Raw genomic sequence first — 27,810 nt, 5'->3', positions numbered from 1 at the left:
CTTGGGCCTTGGTGAGTGCAGTACTAAGCTTCTAAGTCCTAAGATAATGTCACAGTAATTTCTTACAGCATTTCTAACATTATAAAAGGCCAAGTGATGAGTGTCTAGTAAAAATCTATATCCAAGATCTCTCTCTCTCTTCATTTTGGATCCAGACAAATACATCTGTATTGTAAGCATTATAAATTGACACTTCACTTTCAAAGCTCTTACATAGTATCACTGATTCCTAGTGTCTAATAACATCTGAATGCCTGTAGGATATCTCCTTTATGTAAAAGCCATGGTTAGCAAAGTTGGCTTTTTGCCCACATTTTCACTTCAGAAAAGGCTGTACTTTTCCAAAACCGAAATTAATTCTCCATTCTGCAGGAAAGCACAGAGATTGAAATTAACAGACGTTTAGTGCTGGAAGAGTAACCTCAGAGATGGGTGCAGGCTCTTAATTTACGGGTAACACGGAGACGCGGGGGGTTTAGGTGATGAGGCTTCAGCTGTACAGCTCATTTAGCTTCGAAGCTGCCACTGATGCCCACTGATCCCCACCTCTCCAACCATGTACTTCTCCCCCTGCTCTGACTTCCGTGGCCCAGTGGACTTACTTAGCCTCCTTTCTCTTAGGCTGCATTCTGGGAGATACTTTCTACTGCAGGGCTCTCTGGGGTCAAAAACTTCTCCTGTGTAGATGATCCAGGACAGTAGCCCTGTTTAAAGACGGCCGCAGCAGTAATTAAGTTTTTGCCCTCATTCTCTAAGGGCAAAGGTGTGATAGCTCTCCACTCTCGGTAGAGATGAGGAATGTAATTAGAAGACAGAAGTTTAAACTGTGCAAGAAGAATTAAATTAACTGGAACAAACACAATAAACAGAATCAAATCTTTGGTCTCAGCACCTGGCTACACAATGAAGCCCAGGGATCAATAACAAAGCCCACACAGATTTTTGGTGATATGCTAAAGGTGGCGTTGGTAGCAGATTTGATCATCTCATTTCTCTGGGTGTCTTTTATTCTCATCACATAGACCTCCTTGCAATCACTGTTCCGTTATGTGTAATTATAAGAACTCACTCATTTACATAAAGAAGATTTGAAATGTAAAATAATATTAGGTATTGATGACTTGGGCCTCCTTTAATGTGTTGGCTGTAGTGTACACAGGCCCAACGTCTATAAGCACTCAAAAATCAAAATTACAGAACGTTGGATGTGAAGTTCATAAAGCTGAAATGACTTTTTTTCTTAAACAAAGGCAGATGCTTTGTGTAGATGGATATCTCTTTTCTGTGTTCTAGGCATTTACTTTCATTTTTGAAAGCCTTTTAAGTGCTACATGAGGCACCTGGCCCTGGAGTGAAACGAGATTAAAAACACCTTGGGGAATCTTAATTCCCTCTAAATCACTTTTTCCCCCTTAAAAAAAAAAAAAAAAAAAAAAAAAAGAGTTGGTCTCGAATGAAAGAAATATGGAAGCTTATCTACCTTATGAATAATCTCTCTTTTCTCCTCTCCTACTGCCCCAGAGTTCCAGGGCTTGCTGATAGAGAGGTGGTGATTAAAAATTCCCATTGCGCCCATGTGCCCTCTCCTTTGTCGTTTTGCAGTTGGGTATCAAAGCTGTAATATCTGTGTTCTTTGAAGACTAAGCAGGTTGGACATGCAATTTAGATGAAAAACAATTACTCTGTGTTAGCTTGCTTTTGGCAAGAGTGTATTAAGCCTCATCTCACTGATGGGAAACAAAAGCTGTACTTCATCTTCATGAATTTCAAATGAGAGCGACAGAGAAAAAAGAAGGAAACAGTGAGTTCTCTGGCAGGAGCTTTTCTGCATAACCTTTCCCTGATGAGTTGGTTCCTTTCTTGATAGAATACCCTTAGCCTTGGCTTGGATAATAATGTGTTTCACCCTCCATGCACAGATGGTGCAAAAGATCATGGGGTTCTACTGGTGGGGAGGTTTTGAAAAACAGAAAGAGGACTAAACAGCTGAAGTACATGCTGTGGCGTCTTTTTGAACTTAGGAAAGGAAGAGGGTGAATATACACAGCACATGGATACCTTCTGTGATGGGTTCGCTTTTGAGAAAAAGAAAACAAAGGGCATACCTTAGCTACGTTTTATGTTAGATTAAAAACCCTTTGCTTAGAGGGTTGCATTGGACTGGCAACTTCTGAGTAACATGCGGCAAACTGCTTGTGATGTCAGAATGAGCTCTTGGTCTTGGTCGCTGAAGGAGAGCCTGCAGACCCAAGCAGGCTGTTGCCGAGTGAGGGCCAAACCAGCTCGTAGGAAACCAGGGCTTGCTGTCAGTGTTACTTAGTTAAAAACCACCAAAGAAACGTCAGAGGCAGTATTGCGAGGGATTAAAAGCACCTAAGCCCAGCAGATATCGTGTGTGCTTAGGAGGCTTCATGCTCTGCTGTCACTCTCAAAATTTTTAGTCATTTTTGAACAAAGAGCCTAGCATTTGCATTTTGCCCTGGACCCCACATATTTTACGGCTGGTCCTAAGGAGGGGAGAGACTTTTATCATGGAGGATGGAGGGCTGTTTCTGTGTGGCTGCTGTGGCTCCCTGCTGTCTGAATTTTCCAGCCAGGGTGCTGGATCCCTAACCTCCTGAACCAGGCCAGAGATCAAACCTGCGTCCTCATGGATGCTGGTCAGATTCATTTCTGCTGCGCCATGACAGGAATTCCTCTGTGTCACATCCTTGAGTCAAAACCTGTACTGTATGTAAGGCTCATATTGCCTCAGAGACTTTAAGAGATGGTTTGTTGACTCTTAGTTAACATGTGGAAAAAGCACTTTTTTTTTTTTTCTGGAAAGCAATATCTAGATATGAGATTAGGCTATGAACAGATTTTTATATCTGTATGGCATTTATGGTTTACAATTCATATTGCAGTTTTTCCTCATAGCCTATTGTTAAATTGCAGTCCCTAAAATGACTAATGTTGGAGGTTTGATAAAATTCGACTGGATTTTTCAAATTTAAATCTATCATATCAGTGAAAAAGTTGCTAGGGACTTGATGATATTTTTGAAACTTAAGCACTTAAGGAGCTATATGCTTCTAGGAAAATCATTTTATTGCATTAAGAGTCAGGAGTTCCCGTCGTGGCGCAGTGGTTAACGAATCTGACTGGGAACCATGAGGTTGCAGGTTCGATCACTGCCCTTGCTCAGTGGGTTAACGATCCAGCGTTGCCGTGAGCTGTGGTGTAGGTTACAGACGCGGCTTGGATCCCGCGTTGCTGTGGCTCTGGCGTAGGCCGGTGGCTACACCTCCGATTCGACCCCTAGCCTGGGAAACTCCATATGCCGCCAGAGCGGCCCAAGAAATGGCAAAAAGACAAAAAAAAAAAAAAAAAAAGAGTCAGCTTCCTCAACAGTGATGTGGAGATAAGAATGTTACCTTGCAGAATATGTCAGTATTAAATGAAGTAATTTAAAGTAATTAGTCCACAATACTTGGAATTTTTAAAGTAACTATGCATTTAATTACTTAGAGTAACTGGCTGTAATTCTTTCTTCCTAATCTTCACCCTTTTATGTGGACTAAACTCAGTGTTCAAATGAAATTTCCTGAATGCTTTTGGGAAAGAAGAGAAAACAATCAAGAAAGTATGAAATAACTTTACTTAATTATATAGGATGTTTCTTAATAAAATATTTGTAACTTTCCTATGTAATTGATGTCGAGTCCCACCCCAAAGCTTAGCGATGGATCTGTACAGCGCATAGATCGAAGTTTTTCTCACTCCGAATCTGAATGTTTCCCTATTCTATAGCCTCCCAAATGTCCACACAGTTAGTGTGGACAAATTTCAAGGATATGTTATTATTTTAAAAGGTAATAAGAAGGTGCTCAAGCGGATCTAAGCCCCCTGACACCAAAACAATATAAACACAGTTTCTACTTACTGAGCGTTTTGTTTCCTCCTCAATCACAAGCCTGTCAGTTGTGCTCCACGGCCACGTGTCTCCCTCGGAAGAAGCCTTACCTCATCTTCAGCGTCACAGCTGTGAAATTGAAACCTCTGGTTTCCATCCTAGGACTGAGATCTTCTGAGATTTTGGTGGGGGTCTGCACATGCAGGGTGGTTATAAAGTCCTTATGCCATTTTAAAGTTTGATAACTTGTACATCAGGGAAGTAGACTGTAAACATCTCATGCAAACAGGACCCAATTCAAATACCTCGACTTCAGCGCCGGCGCCATCCTTGGGGATGCCTTGTTCATTTTGATTTTCCAAGCCATTGAAAACATTTCTCCATTTGGTGCTGAGTGATTTCATAAACTGCTTCTAGGAGCACAATCTTTATTCAAAGTGTGTAATTTTGATGAGAAGGCAACTTGATATAAATCCTGAAAAAAAAAACCTCTGAAAGGCACAGGTGGTAGAAGGTAGCTTTGTAATTCATCCAGGTCTTCTGGATGAATAATTTGTCTTAGATAGTTATTTCTCTTGGGAATGGAATTGTGGAGTCATGGTGAATTCACATGAGGCTACGTAATTACCAAAATGTTTTTACAAAATATGTATGAGCCCCAGTTGTTCCATAGCCTTATCAACACTTGCTATCATTTTTCTGATACATTTTCTTAGGAAGACATTGTGGATAAACCATTAACCATTTGAAATAAAATTACGTAGGAAGAAAGTACAATGAAAAGTTATGAAATTGTCAAAATTAGGGGAAAATTTCACAACATCTCAAAGTAACATCACATAAACCATGTACTTATCTTACCAAAAACAGTCAGTAACTCACACTTTCCTGAGAGCAGATATTGAATGAACATTAAACACCTTATATTATTAAAACTTCAACTCATATTTTACAAACTTACCTTATGAATATGTCTGTATACCTTCCTCTCTCTAAACATATCTACACGCTAGTTTTCTCTTCCAAGGCATATGCATTTTTATTTTTAAATTATTTATTCATTTATTTTTTTTTAGCTTCTTAGGGCCGCACCCATGGCATATGGGAGTTCCCAGGCTAGGGTCAAATCACAGCTGCATCACAGCCACAGAAATGCCAGATTCGAGCTGTGTCTGTGAGCTACACCACAGCTCATGGCAACGCTGGATTTTTAGCCCACTGAGTGAGGCCGGGATCGAACCTGAGTCCATGAGAGGACTTGTTGGGTTTGTTACCACTGAGTCACAAGGAGAACTCCTGCATATGCATTTTTAAATGAATAAATCATTTAAGTAATTCAGGTGATGGGTATGCTGACTGTGTTCATAGAGGGAAACTTCCATCACATTTAGCAAACATATCTCCTCTCTTTCAGACAGCTCTCTTCTTCCTGGAAATTTCTGGTTAAACTAAGAGAAAGTAATCGTAAATAAAGGAAATTTGTACTAGAGGAGTTGTAATTTTAATATGGTGATAGTGGTGTGGAAGAATGATTAGGACAATACCTTTTTATAGTTCTTTGACGTTACTGGACTTTATTGTTTTTGCCAGGAATTTTAGATGGGCTGTCACAGAATTTCATCACACCTTTTTGTGGCTTTTACAAGTGAAGATGGAAGCTATATTGAGTGATTTGCTTTAGCATAGCCACTGTCGATGAACCTCTGGGAAGAACATGGTTTAGAAGGAAGAGGTTGGCTTCATAGCCAGAAAGGCCTAGGTTCAGAGACTGCCAACATTTTTCAGCATCACGTGGCTCTGGGGCAAGTGTTTAAAATTCTTTGCCTTTAGTGTCTTAATCTGAAAAGGTGGTTGTTAAGATTAGAAGCAATATGCAAAGACTCATCACACTAGATGGAATGACTCAGTAGAAGGGAGCTGACAATACTAATTATAGACAGGTTCGTGCAGAACCATCAAGACTCCTGCAGACAGTTTGCATGAGGCCGGAGTACCCAGAAGCTTACGAACTGCATTTAACTCCTTTCTACAGAGGGGTTTTGAAAATCTTCAGAAATATAAGCCCATAACTCACAGTGTAAAGTTGTATTCAATAGTAGTCTTTTGACTATTTGGTTTTGCTTATAACAGAAAATAATGGATTTTTCTAGCTTTAGACTATCGCTGGATGCTAAAATTAGTAGTTATCTTTACCAATTAATGTGGACATCCTTTTTTATTTTTATTTATTTATTTAATTTATTTATTTTTTTTTTAGGGCCGCACCCGCCACACATGGAGGTTCCCAGGCAAGGGGCAGAATCGGAGCTACAACTGCCAGCCACAGCAATGTGAGATCCGAGCTGTGTCTGCGACCTACACCACAGCTGACGGCAATGCTGGATCGTTAACCCACAGAATGGGACCAGGGATCGAACCCGAAACCTCATGGTTACTAAGTCGTATTTGTTTCTGCTATGCTGTAACAGGAACTCCTGGATAGCCTTTTTTTTTTTTAAGGAAGACCATTGTCCACTCAATTTCTTATGTTATATATATATATATATATATATATAGCCATCTTATATTGCTTGAAAGTCATTTTTTTTAACTTAAATGATTGAATAGAACTTGCAACACTGCTGTTCTTAAATGCTATTGTTTCTTTTTGGTAGAGAATTCAGAGAATTTTTTTAAATGTAAAAATTAGAATGTAATATGGCATTTCTCCCTTAAAAGCAGTTCAGAGATCTATTTCTATTTTAGATAATCCCAAATTTCTACTTAAGAACTATGAATGTAATAGAGCACAGACTTTTCTATGTGCATCGTTTTGTCAGCTATACTTAAGCGAAATGCCTGAAGTTCTGCAGCTGACCATGTATGACAATGAACTGGTGATCAACCAGTTGTTGTCAAATGAAACAATACCAATAAGTGACATCTGCGTTTGCTCAGAACCTCATATGGTTCTGGCATGTACTAGTTTTCCATAAATTTTGAGCATCAAAGAAACTGAAAATTCTTTTTATATTGATTTTTCCTGGTTGATTTGTCTAATAAAACTAATGCGCATTTCTTGAGAGTGAACATCTAAAGGGGCATTGGAAACATGTGGCATTTGTCTAATTTCCAGGAAAACAGGCCAGTACCTCTGAAAAGAAAATTGATTCAGCGTATGATATGGAACATATGCTAGGGTAAATCTTGGAGACTGAATTCATCTCGAGCATGAAATGTTAGAACCTCTGAGAGTATTGACTGGAAATCCAGAAACAGTGTCTGGTCCTGACACATTTCCTTTTTCAATAGAAACCAGATCTGGGCTGGTGCTAGGTTGAGCCCCGGGGTAGCTGAAATGAAGCTGACATCTGCTGAAATTCCACTATGTATCATACCAGCTAGTGGATAGCTTAAGTACTGCACCCCCAACGTTTTGACATGATGCAATTATTTGGCTTTTGACAGATAGCATTTGTTTGTTTGAAAAGCTAAAATTACCGTCTTTGGATAAATGTGCTCAATTTGTATTTTAAATGTATGTCACAGTTATGCTTTTATAGATAAGTTGAAAAATAGCTGGACCCTGATTTATGCTTGATAGCTAGTTTTTACTGGTATTCAGAATTTCTGCAAGGAATACTTTTTTTTAAGTTAAGTATTTTTTTCAGATTATGATTTTTTTTTTTACTGAAGTAGAGCTGATTTACAACGTTGTGTTTCTGGTGTATGGTAAAGTGATTCAGGTACATCTATATACAGATATCTATATCTATATATACACACATATATACACACATGTTCTTTTTTAGATCCTTTTCCATTACAGGTTATTATAAGACATTGAGTATCGGTCCTATCCTATGCGGTGGAGTCCTTGTTGCCGATCTGTTTTGTAAACTGTAGTAGTATATGTGAATCGCAAACTCCTGGTTTATCCCTCCCCTGCCACCCCTGCTTTCCCATTTGGTACCCATATAAGTTTGTTTTCTATGTCTACAGGTCTATTTCTATTTTGTGAATAAGTTCATTTGTATCATTTTTTAAGATTCCACACATAAGCCATGTCATATGATGTTTGTTTTTGTTTTTTTTTTTCTATCTGACTGACTTCACTTGGTATGAGAATCTCTTAAGTCCATCTGGGTTGCTCTGCAGAGATTCTTTGACTTGTTCCCTGAGTCTTCACAGCTCATGAAAACAGCAAATAGCATTAAAGACAAGAGGAAAAGGAATCTTTGACACAGTATGTTCAAACCTCAATGGATGAAATTGATCCAGATTTTCCAAATTAGTTTCACTTTGGAACCATTTTTTTCAGTGGTTGGTTTGAGCAATTACTGCAATTGTTGCAGTGTGTTCAGTGAATAATAAAAGGCTCTCTCAGTGCTTAATTTAGACAGGAAAACGTTCAGGTTGAAGTGCTAAATCTGTTGGATAAAGGTGCACTTGTGTTTGTTTTTCCTGTTGTTTGAGAACATGGATTCTGGAGTCAAACTGCTTGGTTTCCAAATAGGTTCTGCAGGAGATGTTGAACAGCTTACTAAACTTCTTTGGTAATGATTTTCCTGTATAAATGTAGACACTAATATGAACGTAAGTTACGAGGATTAAACCAGTTAATGCATTTTAAGAATTGAGAGGAGTTCTGTTGTGGCTCAGCAGGTAAGAACCTGACTAGTGTCTGTGAGTATGTGAGTTCAATCTCTGGCCTTGCTCAGTGGGTTAAGGATCAAGCATTGCTGCAAGCTGGGGCATAGGTTGCAGATGTGGCTTGGATCCCTGAGCTCATATGTTTTGAATATCTTAGGAAATATCATTGAAGATATTTAAGAAATATATAATATCAAAGATGTAATGAATATACATGTAGCCAAATGCTTGAAAAAATTTGTTACCCCCCCCTTTTCTCATTTTATCCTCAAATACCTTCAAATATAAGTATAGAGAGCTTTTAAATTGCTGGATCCGAATCTTCCAGATGTGTTTATATAATTGATGGTGTGGACATCTCCATGTGGCAATTCCATACAGACATCGGAGTGAGCAAGAGACACAATAAAGGACATCTTTGTTCCGTCCCTTTATGGGGAAAGTGTTTTTTTTTTTTTTTTCTACCTGATAACTTTTGCCTCTTGAATGTTCCTTGGAGACCTCAATAAATGATTGTTTTTCATCATTTTTTCCAAGGCCAAGCAGTTTACCACCGTTTCCCTAAGGTCCTTTTTTTTCCTGTTTGTCAGGAGTTGTCTTGAGGCATGGTTACAGGGCCTGGCGTGTGACATGTGCAGAGGAAAGGGGTACGGATGGGAAAGTCTGGGGGCCCTTCCTCACAAGATAAAAAATTCTGTGGACTCTCCCCCCGCCCCTAAACCTTAAGGTTTGATTCAGTGGATTTCCCTCTCCTTCCCTTTCTCCTTCCCTCTGTGAGTGCTCAGCGGGATCCACTCTCTCTGTTGTACATTTTTCATTTAAAAAACCCACTTACCTGCTCTCGACTATTCAATGGGGCTGCTGACATCATAGTTCCCTTATCCCTAGTTTCCACACCATCATCCCTGCTCCAAGTTGTGCCCCCGACACACGTGGGCCAGAGAATGTGTGCGAAAGACCAGGACAGTCTGCTCCTGCCGTAAGGGCTCGTGTCATCACTTGAGAGCTGAGTCTCAAGTGTCCACTGAATGTTATGTCCTCATTTGGCAGGTGTGTTATTTTAGATTTAGTCATGGTACACCACCTACAGCCTCCTGACTCTTCTGCTTTTCAGAAATGCTGAGCCAGGTGCAGCCAGGAGGGCCTGGGAAGGGCCATTACTCAACAGTCCTGGGTCTCTTCTCTCTATGTCCTTTCTGTTGTCACTCTCTGTGACTGCCAACGCCAGTCAGAAGTTTCAGATACGTTCTCTAGGACTTACTACTATTAAATCTCTGATAACTTCACAATTCCTTATTCTTGGAATTCAGCAATGGGAACAAGTGTCAATTTCTCTAATGATGTTTATGAAAGAATAACTTTCTGAACTCTGTTTCTGGGAGGTGCAATGCTAGTAGAATGAAGATAGTAAAGTGGAGTTCCCATCATGGCTCAGTGGTAATGAACCCAACTAGTATCCATGAGGACTCAAGTTTGATCCCTGGCCTCACTCAGTGGGTTAAGGATCTGGCATTGCCATAGGCTGTGGTGTAGGTCATGCTATTAAGTGACATGCTATTATCATTGTTGTTATTATTAGAATAAAGACATGTTTTCTATTAGTGGGCAAGAACTAGAGGAAAGAGTTTAAATGGCCAGAAGAATAATCAGTGGACCAATTATTTCATATTTGGTGGTTTGGGAAGATGGATCTGGCAATGCAGTGCAGACTGGACTGAAGTTTGGAAGTGACCAGAGGTCAGGAGACCATCTGGGGCGTTGCTGTAGCAGCAGAGAGAATGTCGGGAACTTTAGCGTGGATATACATGGCATAAAGCGGTAAAAATAGTTATCTGTGAGGCTTAAGGAAAACAAAGAACAGAATGTAGTACTGGATTAAATACTGGGAAGTAAATAGCATCCAAGTTCTCCCCAAGTGTGGCTTGGATGGTCTGTTACATTTAACCTACTAGGGCCATTTCTGTTACGCGCCCAAAGCAGTTCAAGATCCCAATGACTCTGCTTGTCCAGGGCCTCTGACAGTGACCCTGAGGCAATCACCAGACTTTCAGTTTTTCTTTGAACTGTGTCCCTTTTGTATTAGTGTTAAAGGCTTCAGGTCCCCTTCAAGGCGATTAAACCCAAAGCCTCTGGCCAAGACAAGAATTACTAGACCCTAATCATGTCTCAGTGTAATGCCCTCCCCGTACCTCGAGCGTCCTGGCCTGCTTCTCCCTATGTCCTACTAGGAAAGGCTTATGGACTCCTCTCCCTGAGTCTGTATATCACCTGTTCCCCATGCAGATGAGGCTGGAACCATCAGAGGATCAAAAGGTACCCCCGTACAAAGATCAGTCAACACTCAGCCCTGACACACACAGAGTGGGCTGAGGCAGGACTAATCAGGTCCCCACTCAGGTCCACAACATGGGAATATAGAAACAAGGGTAGGAGTTCCCATCATGGCTCAGTGGTAATGAACCTAATATCCATGAGGACATGGGTTCGATCCCTAGCCTCAACTCGGTAAGGATCTGGTGTTGCTTTGAGCTGTGGTCACAGATGTGGCTCAGATCCTGTGTTACTGTGGCTGTGGGGTAGGCCGGCAGCTGTAGCTCCAATTAGACCCCTAGCCTGGGAACTACCATATGCTGTGGGTAAGGCCCTAAAAAGGCAAAAAAAAAAAAAAAAACAAAAAAACCCACCAAACTCGCCAAACAATGGTAAAGTGAGGGAGGCTTTCTTTTTTCACTTGCGGGCAGCCTGCGTGCGCTTTCTCTCTCTGAAGGTAGACTTTTGCTCTAATAAATTGGTAATTCACCTGCCATTTCATTGCTTTGATATGGTGGGGTGGGACCAAGGAAACAATGCAATTCTATCATTCTAGAAAAAATCCTATCATTAGGATCGGTATTGTGTATTATGTGAACTTCCAAAACTAATTGCTCTGCTTACCAGGCACGTCCTCTGTCATCTTTCTTCCCACGAATGTGAGGTTCCTGAACATAGGCTGAGTCATTAGGAGAAGAAAGAGACACACAGGCCACATCCGCAGGGTGTAGATGACCGGCAGGATGAGAGCCTTGAGCCACTGAGCAGTGTATCTGTTTGCATCAGCATTTTGTTGTCAAAGCTGCTGTTTTGCTTTCTTCCTCTTGCTCCTGCTTCAAACTTATTTTGGGAGCATTTTAGTGACCTTGAACATAAAATGAAATGGTGATGCCACTTCTCAAGGGAAATGTGTTTTAAGATGTGGTGGTTCATGAAAGAGAATCATCAGTCAGAATCCCTCAAGGGCTTAACCTTCATCTGCTTTTCAAAGGGAAAAGCGGCTTCCGTCCACTCACCCAGAGAGCCCTGCCCGCTTCCCCTCCCTGTCTTCTTCTATCGCTTTCCTGCACATTGCAGACTTTCTATCTTTGGAGTCTTTGGGGGTGGATATACACCATCCATAACTCATGGCAACTTTCTCTCTCTTTCTGTTCATTGTTCTCTATTTTCCTGCCACCTCTCTAATTTCCGTCATTGTACTGCTGTCAAGAAGAGCAGCAGGGTTGAAATTGTGTGTACACTATGCCGATTCAACTGTTGCTTGTGAGGTTGCTGAATGTTTGGGAAATCTAGTTTTTATAGCAGAATATGAGCATTGGATGTACTTTGATGACAATAGTAATTTTTTTTCTTAGTGTTTTTTTTCTGTAAGTCGAAGAGGGGGTTTAGGGGAAAAGCATGACGCAGTTGGGATTCCTGACCACAGATCCATGCAGATCTCCCTGCCCCTCCCAATCCCTGCCACCCATGACTGCTATGGTTGCAATCTTATTTTCTGGCTCTCTGCAGCTCTTCTTGAATTGTCATTCAAACTATTAGGAAAGGAAATGAAAGAAGGCTTTGGTGTGATTGGATAAGGAGATGGGAAGTCAGGGAGAGGAGAGGCGAGGGGAGAAGGAAGTTGAGCACCTGGAGCCCAGGGCTGGGATAACAACATGGTACCACGTGGTCTGAGGCAGAGGCCGCTGTCAGGGATGGGCTTAGGTAAGTGTCTAGGAGCTGAGCCCAGTCGAAGAAGAAGCATTTTAGTTGGCAGTCAGCCTTCTTGTGAGCAGGAACTTTGTGGTATTTGCTCTAGGTCATTTCATTTGCAGCCTCTCTAGAAGTGATTTAGGGAACCTGACAGTGGACACCCCAAGAAGATGCTTCCCAGTAAGGCTATGATCCCAAGTGATCCCAAGTGATGTTGGATCCCAAGTGAGTCCTGGATCCCTTGTGTGGTGGTGGAAAGGGGCTCCAGTGCCTATAGGTAGAGGGTTGATTATTTGAATCCATGTCATGGGGAAAGGAGACATCCCTATGTTACAGTACATGTAGAAAGTGTTACCACGCTGGACCTATTCCCATAATGTATTTTTTCCTTTTGTTTGGGGTGAATCTTACCCCCATAAAAGTGAGCTATCAGAGTTCCTGTTGTGACTCAGCACGCTAAGAACCTTACGTAGTGTTGGGGAGGATGCAGGTTCTATCCCTGGCCTCACTCAGTGGGTTAAGGATCTACTGTTGCCTCAAACTGTGGTGTAAGTCACAGATGTGGCTCGTATCCAGTGTGGCTGTGGCTGTGGTATAGGCCAGCAACTCTGATTCGACACCTAGCCTGAGAACTTCCATGTGTGGGTGCAGCCATTTAAAAAAAAAAAAGTGATCTATCTTTTCTGGTAGAATTGCTATTTCTTCCTCTCTGTTTCTACTTTTGCTTATTCTTCCCTTATTCCATATTACACACACAGACACACTCACACTCCATGATAAATTTTAAACAAAAGAATGGAATGGACTGCACTCTTTTTTTTTTTTTTTTTTTTTTGTCTTTTTGCCTTTTCTAGGGCTGCTCCTGCAGCACATGGAGGTTCCCAGGCTAGGGGTCGAATTGGAGTTGTAGCCACCAGCCTACGCCAGAGCCACAGCAATGCGGGATCCGAGCCACATCTGTGACCTACATACACCACAGCTCATGGCAACGCTAGATCCTTAACCCACTGAGCAAGGCCAGGGATCAAACCCTCAACCTTATGGTTCCTAGTTGGATTTGTTAACCACTGAGCCACAACAGGAACTCCATGGACTGCATTCTTATTTGTTAAAGGAAATAACCCAATCTTCTTATATAAGAATAGTTTTTGTTGAGTTGCCATACAGAAATCTAACTCTTTAAAGGACTTATTTAATTGGATATCTTCTCACTGTGGAAGCAGTCAGATGGGCAAAGCTGAGGCACACCAGGTGAGGGCCCCTTACTCTATTTCATAGTTCAGATATGCGAATGTCTACCTGTATTAACTTCTGAGGATAATTGATTTCATGAAATAAATTATTCTTGCTTCCATATATCAGGACACATAAGGTGCTTCATCTTAAAATTGATGTAAAATTGTTCTCTATTAGTATGTCTAATCTTAGTCTCAAATCTGTGAGACTTGAATATTTGAAGAACTATGGTAAAATAAAAGCAGCTTTTTTATTGAGAGGATGAAATTCAATAATTGGGAAGATTTAAAAGAAGTTAAAAACTACGTAGTTAGTTTTTCATGTTGACTTTGGGTGAAAGTTGGACTTACTTTTCTATGATATTTGAGTTGGGGATATTAGAAAAGAATATATTTTTTTAAACAGAGTTGATTCTTCAGACAATTTCTTTTCCCTTTGAAATTCTAAGAAGCATTTCCAAAGCATTAAGTACTAGCTTCTTGGAGTTCTCTTGTGGTACAGCAGGTTAAGGATCTGGCGTTGTCACTGCAGTGGCTTGGGTGGCTGCCATGATGCAGGTTCCGTCCCTGGCCTAGGAACTTCCATATGCTGCAGGAGCAGCCAAAAAAACAAACAAAAAACCCCAACAATCTGCCCCCCCGAGAAGTATTAGCTTCTTTTAGAATAGATTATTTTTCCAACAGCACGCTCCAAAATGATTCAGCAAAAATTGTTTGTTCAAAAATATAATGATAGGTGGATCTCACCGTGAGAAACATTGAGAAAGTACCCCCACCCAGTTCTCCTTACCCCTCCTGCTCGCTCTCATATGTATACACACACACACACACACACACACATATATCTCCCAAGAATAACTATGATAAAAATAATACAAGCTATCCAAAGAACACAAACTAAAAGTACGCTGGCAAATGTGTTAATTTATTTTACTTTGCCAGCATCAGGGTAATGGAGCGGCTGTGACTGACAGTTATCATGTGATTTCGGTAAAATTCATTATCTGTGGGATGTTTCCTGTATTTCAGACAGATTTAGTGTGAGCTGATCCTGTATGGGCAGGCACGTGGGGAAAATGTAGCAGCAATTTAGAAAGGGAAATGGCTTGGGATGATAGCCCAGCTGGAAGTAAGGATGTGCCTGTGTTGGAGAGCAGTGCAGTTAAAAGGATTTAGCAGCCAGATTATCAAGTAATAGTTGGAGGGTTTCATCACTGCCCACCAGTTTCTTCCGCTGCAGTGATTTAAATGGAAGGGATGATGTAACAGTCAAAGTCCCTTGAATAAAGTGGGTTCATGTTTCACAGCTGCATAGAAAGGCAACGTGAGACCAAGTGTTTAGGGTAGAAGGGCAATGGGTATTAAGAGGTTTGAGGAGTCAGGGACTGTGTGTAGGGGAGCAGATAGTCAGTTTCGGGTCTTGTAGTTCTGGGGTTTTCTCTGGGGTGCTGAAGTTTTATAGCAAATTTCTAATCAACTTGAAATCTAGAGTCCTAAAGTATTAAAGGTACTGCATTTACTAGACAATTCTAAAACTATGCTGTTAGTCCTACAAATTATTATTATTATTATTATTTTCAATTACGAGGCGGCATGGTGCAAAGGAATGAGCTTTGGGCTTGGAGTCAGACGATGTAATTTCCAGACCTTGATTTGCCACTTTAGATTCTCTGGACTGAGCCAAATCACTTAGCCTCTAGATGCCTTAGTTATTTTGCCTGTGCATGGCGATATTGCTGTAGGGGAGGTGGTGAAAATCAGAAGAGATGCTATACTTGAGACTTTTGTAATCGTAACGATCGATTTTGTAACAATACGATTTTGTAATCGTAACAAGAGAGATTTCCCTTCTCCCATTTTTCCTCCACTGTTTTGTTTTTGTCCTTCCATCTTTGTTTTAATAATTTTGATTATTGATTTTATGATTTGGGTCACATGATGTGATGAAGATGTGTCATTGATCTAAGCCATCTTGATTCCTTTCTTTGGAAGTGTTGGAAATTAAGATAACTCTGGCTCGGGTCGCCAGTGTCAGAAAGTGAGACACGTGGACAAGGAGAAATCTCGACGAGGCTCTTCTGCAGAAGAGCGCGGGTACCCCAAAAAGCACGCGCTCCGAACAAAGGACCCTCCCCTCCTTATCCCTAACGCAGGTGGTTTATCTGTCCCCTTCCCATTGGTCAGGTCAGGGCATACATTCTTCCTGATTGGCTAGTTTGAAACAAACTGTTGCTGGGAAAAGAGGTAAACAGGAAGGGGGTGGCAGTGGCATTTTGACTGAAACCAGAGCAAGATGGAGTAACCAAGATTTCCTTTGATAGAAAAGACATTATGTTACTTTCCACAGAAGTACACATAATACTTTTTTTTAGGGCTGCACAGGCACCATCTGGAAATTCCCAGGCTAGAGGCGGAATCAGAGCTGTAGCTGCCTGTCTATGCCACAGCCACAGCAATGCCAGAACCGAGCCACATCTGTGATCTACGCCATAGCTCACGGCAGTGCTCGATCCTTAACCCACTGAGCGAAGCCAGGGATCGAACCTGCATCCTCACAGTTACGAGTCTGGTTCATTACTGCTGAGCCACCAATGAAAACTCCCAATAATACCTTGTTAACTGAGTTATTATTATTATCTATCTCTAAAGTTCTACAGTCTATAATTTTAGCTCCTAGAAATATTTGGAAGAAAATATTTTTTCAGTTGGTGACTTAACATTGTTAAGTTTGATTTACTTACTAGTAGCTTGGATTTTTGCCCCTAAACTTTAAAAGTACTTAGAGTCTAATTTATGGACCCTGTATATACTGTTATGGGGATAAGAAAAAGTGACATCACTTGTGGTTTTCTCAGGAATGGGTTACACGTACATTTTGCTAATGCTTCTCTTTTATACTGCTGTGGTGGCTGGAGCACTAAGACTTTGATCTGGAGCATGTTAAGGTAAATTAGATTTCAAAGCTCTGGCTGGTACTGTCGCTGGTAAGAATGGAAATCCAGGCTAGACGGCTGAATGGCTTTGAAAAACCTGACAGTGGCTTTTTCAGGTTATGAAGCTCAAGTCCCCCACCACTTTACCCAGCTGGAAGAGGAGGCTTGATAGAAAAGGGTGAAGGTGCTCTGTCAAAACTTCATGTTCTTCTTTTGTGGTATGTGGTATCCCTGGAACTACAGTACGTAGGGTTCTAGAAAATGAGAGAAAGAGATGGAAGAAAGGCCCTCGGAAGAGGGGGCCAGGCACACAGCATGTGAATAAGATCTTCTGAGCAAAACAGGCAGGGAGAGACTCCCATGAATGAAGAGAGCCAAATCAACTTTAAGAATGCTAAAATAATGTTTTATGCTGTGTTGTAATTTCCTCTCTGGTATTCCCAAACCCGTGGCAGGAATGTGTTAAATCCTCGAGCCTTCTGTTAGTGGTGGTTTAGGGAGTGAGGAATGGGGTATCATTAATTATATCTGGAAGGTGCCAGAGTTTCTATGGTTTATCATCTGTGAGCTTTATTAAAGCATCACAGGGGGATGGGCTGAGTTCAAGATGACACCAGCAGCGACTTTGAGGAGATGCTAGGCTTATAAAGGATCTATGGCAGGAAACTGTGGTTGGAGTTTATGGCAGGAACTTGTGGCAGGAACGATGAAGAAGGAGGAGGGAAAGGTCAAGGGAGGGGTAGGGGGGTCAGGTGTTTCTTGCTGCCCATCTTGAGCATCCACATTCCTGGAGATGGTGTCCACATCAGATCTCCAAGGTGAATGGCCACATTTGGGGGTATGTCGGGGGTGGGGGTCTGTCTTCCTCCTCCTGGGACCCTATCAATGGCATGCTCAGAAAAAAAATGATTAGTACAGCCAAGTCTGTGGCTAAACACAGACTTCTACTTCCTTACCTTGTTTTAGGAAGTTATTGTCTTTGGGCAGTGATAGAGACTAAATTATTAGAAATAGACCATATAGTCACTATTGTGATCATAATTGATAGAAATTTCAAATAGCAATAAAATGAAGCTCTTAAAAAGAATAGAGGTTTTAGGAAGATAGCGTGAAATGGACAGGCTTGTGGAGCCACGGAGATTTACTCTTGCATTCACACCGAGTATCCTATCAGAAATACTAAGTCTTTACCTACGTTCAAGTGTTTGATTGCACATTAAGTTATCCAGAGACAGAGGAACTTGGAACATGTAATTTCCTTCCAGAGAGAGATGAGAGATCAGGTCTTATGATTGTTGTCGCTGGGAATGTTAATGTCTTATTCAAATGAATGGACTCTTGTCTTAGCATGGCTAGCACGATTATACTTCCTGTCTTTCATCTGTGAATTGTAAAGACATTGGTTCATAAAATGCTCCTCAGAAAATACTGGATTCCCTAGTTTGTATGTTTAACTATTTCAAATGTAACTATACGATTTTTTCTAATATGACCTTTATTAAACCATGCCTATTTCCTAGTCTTTGATTTTCATCCGGGCCTTCGGTTTTTCTTTTTTCTGTTAAATTCATCATTAAAATACATGTATAATTTCCGTCTCTGAAAATGTATAACCTGGCTTGTTGGTTTTTTTTGTTTGTTTGTTTTTTTGTCTTTTTGCTATTTATTGGGCCTCTCCCGAGGCATATGGAGGTTCCCAGGCTAGGGGTCTAGTCGGAGCTGTAGCCACCGGCCTTCGCCAGAGCCACAGCAACTCGGGATCTGAGCCACATCTGCAACCTACACCACAGCTCACGGCAACGCCGGAATCGTTAACCCACTGAGCAAGGCCGGGGATCAAACCCGAAACCTCATGGTTCTTAGTCAGATTCGTTAACCACTGCGCCACGACGGGAACTCCAGCTGGCTTGTTGTTTTTCTAACCAAAGTAACTTTGTTCTTTTTTTTGAATCCTCAAAACAGTATGTCAGAAATAATATAGGGAGTTCCCATTGTGGCACAGAGGAAACGAATCCAACTAGTATCCATGAGGATGCAGGTTCAATCCCTGGCCTCACTCAGTGGGTTTGGGAATACGGCATTGCCCTGAGCTGTGGTGTAGGTCACAGATGTGGCTTGGATCCTGCGTTTCTGTGGCTGTGGTATAAGCTGGCAGCTGTAGCTCCAATTCGACCCCTAGACTGGGAACTTCCATATGTCATGGGTGTGGCCCTAAAAACAAAAAACCAAAAAACAAAAACAAAAAAACCAATATAAATGTGAAAAAGTAGAAACTATAGAAAATGAAGAATTAATTTCCTACCTAATTCCATCCCTCAAAAATAAAGACCTCAAAAATAATTGCTTCTAAAACGTTATTTCACATTTTTTTATGAATAGCTGTGGATATATTTTATGCACATATACATATTTAAAGATATATAATCTTGCTGTTTAAAAATCTTTTTTCTTCCCACCAAAGGAATGACATGAAATCCTCCTGTGTTCATAAAACATGTTCCAGAACCTGTGTTCTTAACCATGGGCTCTGGAGTTGGACTGGTTCAAATCCCAGTTCTGTGACCTTGAGAAATTCTTTGAACTTTACTAAGCTTCAGTTATTTCATTGATAAAATGAATTTGATATTAACTACCTACTTTAAATAAAATAATTAAATACTAAAATAATTAAATAAAATAATGTATACAAAGTATCCAACACATAAAAGAATTATACACGTTTACTGTTATAACTTCCCTGACACTAAGTATGACTCTTAAATTTTTGTTTTTATTTTTATTTTTACTTTTTTTGTCTTTTTGGGGCCACACCTGTGGCATATGGAGGTTCCCAGACTAGGGATCAAATTGGAGCTGTAGCTGCCGGCCTATACCACAGCCACAGCAACACCAGATCCGAACCCCATTTGTGACCTATACCACAGCTCACGGCAATGCTGGATCCTTAACCCACTGAGAAAGGCCAGGGGTTCAACCTGCATCCTCATGGATACTAGTCAAATTTGTTTCCCCTGAGCTATGAGGGGAACTCCAAGCATGACTCTATTTTACACTCAACCTGTAGGCTTAAAAATTGAACGGAGGTTGGGGTAATGGGGACAGGGGAGAGATTTATTGTTTTTCTTTCTTTACCTTTAGAGATAAGTAATGTGTTTGATAATCTCTTATTACAAAAATTGTGAGTAGTTTTCTTGATGCTCTTATTTTCTGCGAGCTCTGATCCATTTATCTGCAGGGTTAAGGGTACCCTCTCTGAGTGATTGTTTATAGCTGAAGGTGAACCACTACGGTGTTCATTATCAAGTCAGCCTCTAGCTCTAGCATTTAGGAGACAACTGAACTTCTGTAGTTGGCAGCTGCGGTAATTTAATTTTGGTAGAATGGGGCCATTAATGACTAACGAAAGCACTATATACATGAGTTCATTTTAGCAGTTAAGCTCCTACTGGGTTTCTAGAGATGCAAAAGTCATGGCAAATTACATCATACCGAATTCAAAGCAGTATTTATTGCACATTTGTCATACAATTGATTGTAAATGCCATGCCATTTCTCTGTTTCAGCAAGGAGATGTTTAAGCATAGCAGGTAGCACATTTCTGGAATTTGATAATTTTTGGTAGTAAAGCCAGTCCATTTCTTTGGTGATGAGGCCAGAAAGACTAAATAGCCTTTTTAAAATAAAGATTATTTTGTGCTAAGCTTGGTTTTCTCTTTAGGCCTACATTTATGATAACCTTCAGTGATCTGAAAGTGGAACTTCACAAGAAGCTATATTTTCTATTTTACTGAGTCTTCTAACTCAGTGTTTTGATTGAGACGGGTAACTACTTTTTTAAATACACAATTTTTGACCATGACTTCTCACTCCCCAACGTTTTTTATTTTTATTTAATTAATTAATTTTGGGCCACATCTGAGGCATGCAGAATTTCCTGGATCAGGGAGTGAGCCCACACCGTAGCAGCAATCCAAGCTACAGAAAGTGACAACAGTAGATCCCTAATCGGCTGAGCCATCAGGGAACCCCACCCCCCTTTCTTGAAAGTAAAAATGCTACTAATTAAAAAAAAAAGTTATTTTAAAATAATGAAATTATCCCGAATAGTATAAAGCATATATAAAGTATAAGGTGCTGCATAGCTTCTCCTCTGAATGTCCTATGAGGTGAAAATAGAGTCATCAACATTTGATATGCACATTGCGGGGAAAACTTCTTGTTCTTTTAGTCCTGTTCAAAATGAAGATGCTGGCTGTAATCAACATTTATTCAAAATCCTTTTCTTACATTTTGTACAAATTAAGAATGAATTCAGGAGTTCCCCTTGTGGCGCAGTGGTTAACGAATCCGACTAGGAACCATGAGGTTGCGGGTTCGGTCCCTGCCCTTGCTCAGTGGGTTAACGATTCCGGCGTTGCTGTGAGCTGTGGTGTAGGTTGCAGATGCGGCTCGGATCCCGCGTTGCTGTGGCTCTGGCGTAGGCTGGCAGCTACATCTCCAATTAGACCCCTAGCCTGGGAGCCTCCATATGCCGCGGCAGCAGCCCAAGAAATAGCAAAAAAGACAAAAAAAAAAAAAAAAAAAAAAAGAATGAATTCAGGGGAAGAGTTTGGGTGAGTTGGTACCTCTGAAGGGGTCTAATTGACTTGAACTAAGCTTTATTTTTCTATTTTTATTTATTTATTTTTTTCCTTTTTAGGGCTGCACACATGGCATATGGAAGTTCCTGGGCAAGGGGTTGAATTGGAGCCGTAGCGGCTTGCCTATGCCACAGACACAGCCATGCCAGATCCGAGCTGAGTCTGTGACCTACACCACAGCTCACGGCAATGCCGGATCCTTAACTCACTGATGGAGGCCAGGGATCGAACCTGCAAACTCATGGTTCCTAGTTGGATTCGTTCCCGCTGAGCCACGACAGGAGCTCCATTTTTCTTTTTTTTTTCTCTTTCTTTTTTTTTCCTGTTGTTGTTGTAATTGAGCAACTTGAGGCGTTGGTTGTTCCCTTCAGGATTTACCTGGGGCAGAAACTGAGATTTGAAGCGTTGAGGAGAGCGGTTGTGAGGGCTGAACACTTGCCGTGTCCTGATCTGTGCAGTTTCTCTTTGTTCTTTTGCTCTACTCCTCTTGTTCAAGCCCCACTTCCCACCCCCATTTCCCACTCAAATTAGTGCCCTTTCTACTGTACCCTGTAGCTTCTGTTAGGAATTGTGAGGGTGTGGCCTGCATAAGTTTTGAATTAGCATTGTGCAGAATGTTAATAATACTCATTCAATTTTAACATGTTTATGGACTCCATCGATACTTCCACTGTGTTGATGCCTTGTGTGGAAAATGAGAAGCTCAGGTCATGGTGACCTCCAATGTGTTGAGATGCTCTTTATTTTTTCCCCAACTTTACTGAGAAATAATCGACGCATATAGTTGTCTATGTGTAAAGTGTGCACTGTGATGATTTTATATACATAGACATTGTGGAATAATGACTAAGGTCAAGATAATTAACATATTGAAATATTGTCTTGCAGTAAAAAAAAATCAAATGGCTTTTTAAAGGGTCGCTACGTAAGAAACTTTTAAAGCTTATCAAATTATTCAAAAGCTTAGCAATGTAACCTTTTATTGTCGTATTATGAATAACCAGTGTTGATTTCCTATAAAAGAAGCTTCTTTTACCACTTTTTATTGTCTGTTGTATCTATAGTCATTATAATACATAAATGTATAATATTTGTATGTATATGTTTATATATTATATATGCTGTGTTATAAATATATAAATATGTATTTTGGGGGGAATCAGGGCATATCACCTTATGTGTTTCTTTATAGCAAGTTTTCTGCAAAACAGAAAAATAACCAAAAAAGTAGAATACAGAACTTGAAAAAAATGCTATGTTACAGATTCTGAATAAGTAGTAGGACCTTAGAATTTGACTTTAAATATATTTTAAGGTCAAGTTGAAAGGTAAGCTTTTTTACTTCAATGTTATGTCTCACCCAGATGACAAATTAGATGTTTAATTTATTGATGTCTCTCTATTATTTTATCTATTTCTGAAATGCATTCCAATATGCAATACAATTTTGCTTGCCCAGAGAGCATAATTTTCCCAAGACTTGTTCTTGTATATTGCATTAATTTTTATCAAAAACAACATGCGCAAGGCACTGCAGTGTCAGAACATTCATATTCACACTTGGCCTTTTATGAGTGCGCTTCATCAAACAAGTTTCCTGATTTAAGACTCATGTACTTATTGGTAAAAATGGGGTGTATGAGGATCAGTGTATCCAGGGCACATGGACGACAGAGAATCTCAATACGTGCTCACTGTCCTTCCTTCTTTCTTATCAATAAGCAAATAAATGGGAGACTAGGGCCTGTGATAGGTCAACTTCTGTCTCATGAAAAAGATACCCTGTGGTCTTAACCCTTAGTACCTCAGACTGTGACCTTATTTGCAGGTAGGGTTGTTGCGGGTCTAATTAGTTAAGACGAGGTCGAACTGGAGGAAGGTGGACCGTTAATCCACCGTGGCTGGTGTCCTTAGCAGACGAGGAAAATGTGGGCCCAAAGTAATGGTTTTTAGAAATTGGTGGACGGAGAGATCGCCTTGGGACTTTGATGTCTGAACACAGGAGTTTTGACTGTCTGTTACTTCATTTACATATTTGCTCACAGCATTGTGGGACGTGGATAGGAACTAATGATAATTACAGCCAGCATTTATTATGTCGTGGCTACTGTGAAAGTGCTTTCAGTTTATTATCTCTAAACAGCGGCCTGTGTTGGGGTTTGGGGTAGCAGGAGACGTTTGGCCCAGTTCTCACTCTCACTCATAGGACCTCGGATTCCGACTTTGGATGTTAGTGCCAAATGAGGTTGTACTTACAGGCACAGTGACCCACTGAAAGAATGGAAGAATGCAGTCATCATGCAGTTTTCTTTTTCATATATTTTTTAAAATTATAGTGGATTTACAGTGTTGTGCCAATTTCTGCTGTACAGCGAAGTGACCCAATCATACACACACACCCCACACACCCACACACACATTCCCTTTCTTATATTATCTTCCATCACTGACCATCCCAAGAGATTGGTTATAGCTGCCTGTGCTATTATAGTAGAATCGCATTACCCATCTCTTCTAAATGAAAGAGTTTACATCCACTCACCCCAAACTCCCAGTCCATCCCATTCTCTCCCCCCTCCCCCTTGGCAACCACAAGTCTGTTCTCGTGTCTGCGAGTCTGTTGCTGTTTGGTAGATAAGTTCGTTTGCCATCGCACGGTTTGAAGTGTTTGACCCATTAATAGGCCATACTGCCCGTAGTGCAGTTTGAAGGGATTTTTTTAATATATCCTAAAATTTTCATATGGATAGCACAATTACATAAATGTGTTATGCATGTATATAAATATACACAAGTACATACTTATGACAATGTGTAGAAATATATATATGTACACATACGCATATATCTTTCACAGGTATTCGTCTATCAAAGTATAAGTTTTAAAACTATCTCATCTTTTTTGAAATCTCATTTTCACATTTCTCTCCTTTTTTGTGTATATGTAGAACCTCAGAGGAGTTCATGGGTATTAAGGAAAAAAAACCTGAAAAGAACCTCAGAAATGAGCAGTGGTCTGGGCCGTCCTTGACCTTGGAGAGGCTCTCCAGACCACAACAGCTCTTCAAGGTGCCTTATTCCACGGACAGAGGAGAGGGAATTTCTCACCAGGTCAGCTCAGCGTCTGCTGCAGTGAATCTGGACCTGGGCAGATTGATTTTTAAATAGCTTTTTAGGTGATCACAATGCCCATGGAAGGTGAGAAGCCCTGGCCCAAGGAGAAGAAAGCACTTGAGGGCTGCGTAGGGAAGGGTTTGGATGTCCCTGTTGTCTAACCTCAGGGTCATTGCCTCGCAGAGAGGGACAGTGGCCTCCCTGTGAAAGTGTCCCATCGGGAGAGAGCAGCGACAGTCAATGTGCTTCATTGAGCACCCAAAATACTTGGCTGATTTTGTGAGGAACAGAGCTAGTGATGTTCAGATGACTGACTCTAAAATGGAAAATAGTATCTGTTTCCCAACCCTGCCTCTCTTGCCTGAGCAGATTACTACTTGGTTTATGCTCTTTTAGCAATAAAAGGGGGCTATTTTTTTTTTTTTCCTAAGAGAAAAGCATGTATACAAATGATCAAAGGAACAGAAGATACTAGATTAGGCAACACCTGAGTTAGCAACAGCATTGCCCCTCATTGTAGGGGAATTGACACCATTAAAGAACTAAATTCTGGCTTCAGGCAACCCAGGTCATCTCAGCAAGGCAAATAACATCAGATGCAGGGCTCCAGGCATTGTCATTGTTCCAGGCTGGTCACCCTTTAACAATAACTGTGGAGCCTTGATTGCCCCTTTTTCAAGATCCTGCAGGCTCAGGAAAATGCTTAGAGCGTGTCTCAGTCCCTAATTTAAATGCAAAAGTATCACAAGAAAGTTGATCACAAAACCTGCTCCCATTTATTAAGTGTGACAACTTGGGTACGGAAGTCGTCTAATAATCAGAAATTAAAGCTTAAATTTTCTTTAAAATAAGGATTTTTTCAGAATTTTGTTTTGTATTTAGGAATGTTTGAGGTCCTTTGGTTTCTCTTGGGTGTACACAGCCTTTTCTACGACTTTGCAGAGCAGGTTCTGGGGCAAATGTTTTCTTGGGAATTGTATTAATCTGGTAACTGTGAGCTCTTTGTTCTCCTTTCTAAAGATAACCCTCCTTGTTTTTTCCTTTCCACTGTATTCTTTCATCATTATTTGACTCCTTGCTCTTTGCTTTCTCATTGAAATGTCTTACGAAAAATTCTGATATGCGGGAGTTTTACAAAAATATTGACATAACGATAGGGATAATTTTCCCTTTGAAATACTTGCATTTCCCTTTGAAATACTTGGAAAGTCTTATAGTGGTAATTTTCATCTTTGTTTTCCTATACCTGTTTCCCTTTCTTCACTTTGCGCCTTTATTTAAAGAGTGCTGGTCCCATTCTTTTAACAGAGAAAACATTAGAAAGAACATGTTCACGGTAGGAAGATTATAGAAAATTTATATAGGCTAAAAAGGGGAAGATAAAATATGTAATGTATACCACCTAGCGAGCACCATTACATTTTTCATGTATTGTTTTATAGAGTGTTAATATATGTACAATACAGAATGGATTATACTAAACTCTGGATCGTACTAAACTCTTTGACTCCTGTTTTTAATACCAATTTTTATGTTAAGAAATATACCTCTGGTAGCAGTTTTAATGCTTGACGCACATTTCATTGTATTCATAGGCTGTAACCTAACCCATTACCTTTGGATAGTTTATGTCTAGTCTCTGTTTTAAACGGTACCAAAACATCCCTAGAGCTAAATTTTGCCATAAGCCAGTCTCGGTTTTTAGATCTTTCACGTTTTCTGTCATTTTTATAATATTTTTCATTTTAAGTTTGTTGGTGTTTTCAAGTGTTTTGTAAATTTGGAGATTCCGGTTTAGCTTTCCTTGCAAACAGAACAGAACAGAAGGCATGCTTCAACTCCATAATCTTGCTCCTGGGTATCATGGACCTGAGTCATAACGCTTTATGTGTAAAAGAAGTTATTTAAACACGTGTTCTTTATTGCTTTCACCCACCAGTTCTAACTAATGACCCTCGGGGATTGCGTGGGAGGTTTTAGCATAACTCACAACACATCATTACCTGTTTGTGCTGCAAGTGGAGGAGGAAAATGAGAGAAGAGGAGGAGCTGGTTAATAGTGGGCTCACCTGCTTCGGGCTCAAGAAAACTTTGCCCCTCCCGGGGTAGTTGCTCTCCAGTAACAAGCAAGGCTCCCGTGATGCTCTGCGAAAGTCTGCCTCTCTCTGTTGCGATAAAGAAGCTCCTGCTTGTGAGAGCATTAGGGCTTTGGCTGATTAATTAGGAAATATATATATATTTTTAAATGTAATGCACTTGTTTTCACTGTATATGATAGCCAACTTTCAGAACTTTAACTCCTCCTAGCCTGTGTCAGGGAGGAAAAACTTCCTTCTACTCTCTTAGGCTCTGTGTCTGAGACTGAGACTGAGAATTAAACAGAAGACAATCAGGAGAAAAGCATATACGAGCACAAGAGGCCTCATAAGAAGAATGAAGACTTGAAGAAGCAGGTAGGACCAAGAGCCTATATATTTGTTTTTTGAAACAGAAAAAATTTGTGGAAAAATGACAAGACAAAGGGATGGGGGCAGTAAACTGTGGGATAGTGACTTGGAAATACATGGGGGAAACCACAGGAAGTTAAGAGTTATCTTTGTAGGTTTGTTGGCACTGACTTTCAGTTTTAGGTCATAAGAATGTTCTCCTCCTTCTGGTACTGGGAGGGAATCTTTCTCCCGGGAAATTTAATGGCACACTTTTATTTTATTTTATTTTTTTTAGTGCTGTACCCGAGGCATATCGAGGTTCCCAGGCTAGGGGTTGAATCAGAGCCACAGCTGTCAGCCACAGCCACACTAGATACGAGCAGCGTCTTCGACCTACACTACAGCTCATGGCAAGGCTGGATTCTTAACCCACTGAGCGAGGCCAGGGATTGAACCCGCAACTTCATGGTTCCTCATCAGATTCGTTTCTGCTGCCCCATGACGGGAACTCCATTTTTAAATTTAATTTTATTATTATTATTTTATAATGAGATGCTTTTAAATAGAAAGGGAGTAGAGTTCCCTTGTGGTACAGCAAGTTAAGGATCTAGTGTTGTCACTGCAGCAGCTGGGGTTGCTACTATGGCATGGGTCTAGTTCCTGGCTGGGGCCTATTGACTGAAAAAATACACAACCTGAAAGTTGAGGGTTAAGTTTTATTTGGGGTAAAATTAGGACTTAAGCCCAGGAGACAGCATCTCAGGTAGCCAGGAGAAATTGCTCCCAAGTGGTGTGGGAGGAGCTAGGATATATAGGCTTTTTTGCGACAAAGGGCAGGGAGCAGGAACCAAAGAGACCTGGGCTCACGGAAATCATTCTTTTGATATGCACATCAGCTATCAGGGCCAGCATCCTGAGGTTTCGAGGCCT

General features: G+C 40.6%; 1 long non-coding RNA gene across 1 annotated transcript in view; it reads left to right on the top strand.

Annotated features, from left to right (window-relative positions):
• Positions 1 to 27,810, top strand: part of LOC102158243 — a 1,168,296-nt gene that overhangs the window by 58,464 nt on the left and 1,082,022 nt on the right. The window contains exon 3 of the long non-coding RNA XR_002342080.1: positions 26,798 to 26,904. This is a non-coding gene — a long non-coding RNA (uncharacterized LOC102158243). The remainder of the gene's footprint in view (positions 1 to 26,797; positions 26,905 to 27,810) is intronic.

Source organism: Sus scrofa, chromosome 2 (assembly GCF_000003025.6).
Source record: "Sus scrofa isolate TJ Tabasco breed Duroc chromosome 2, Sscrofa11.1, whole genome shotgun sequence".
Taxonomy (NCBI): Eukaryota; Metazoa; Chordata; class Mammalia; order Artiodactyla; family Suidae; genus Sus; species Sus scrofa.
The sequence above is the reverse complement of the archived record's forward strand: the minus strand, read 5'-3'. Positions and strand labels throughout refer to the sequence as shown.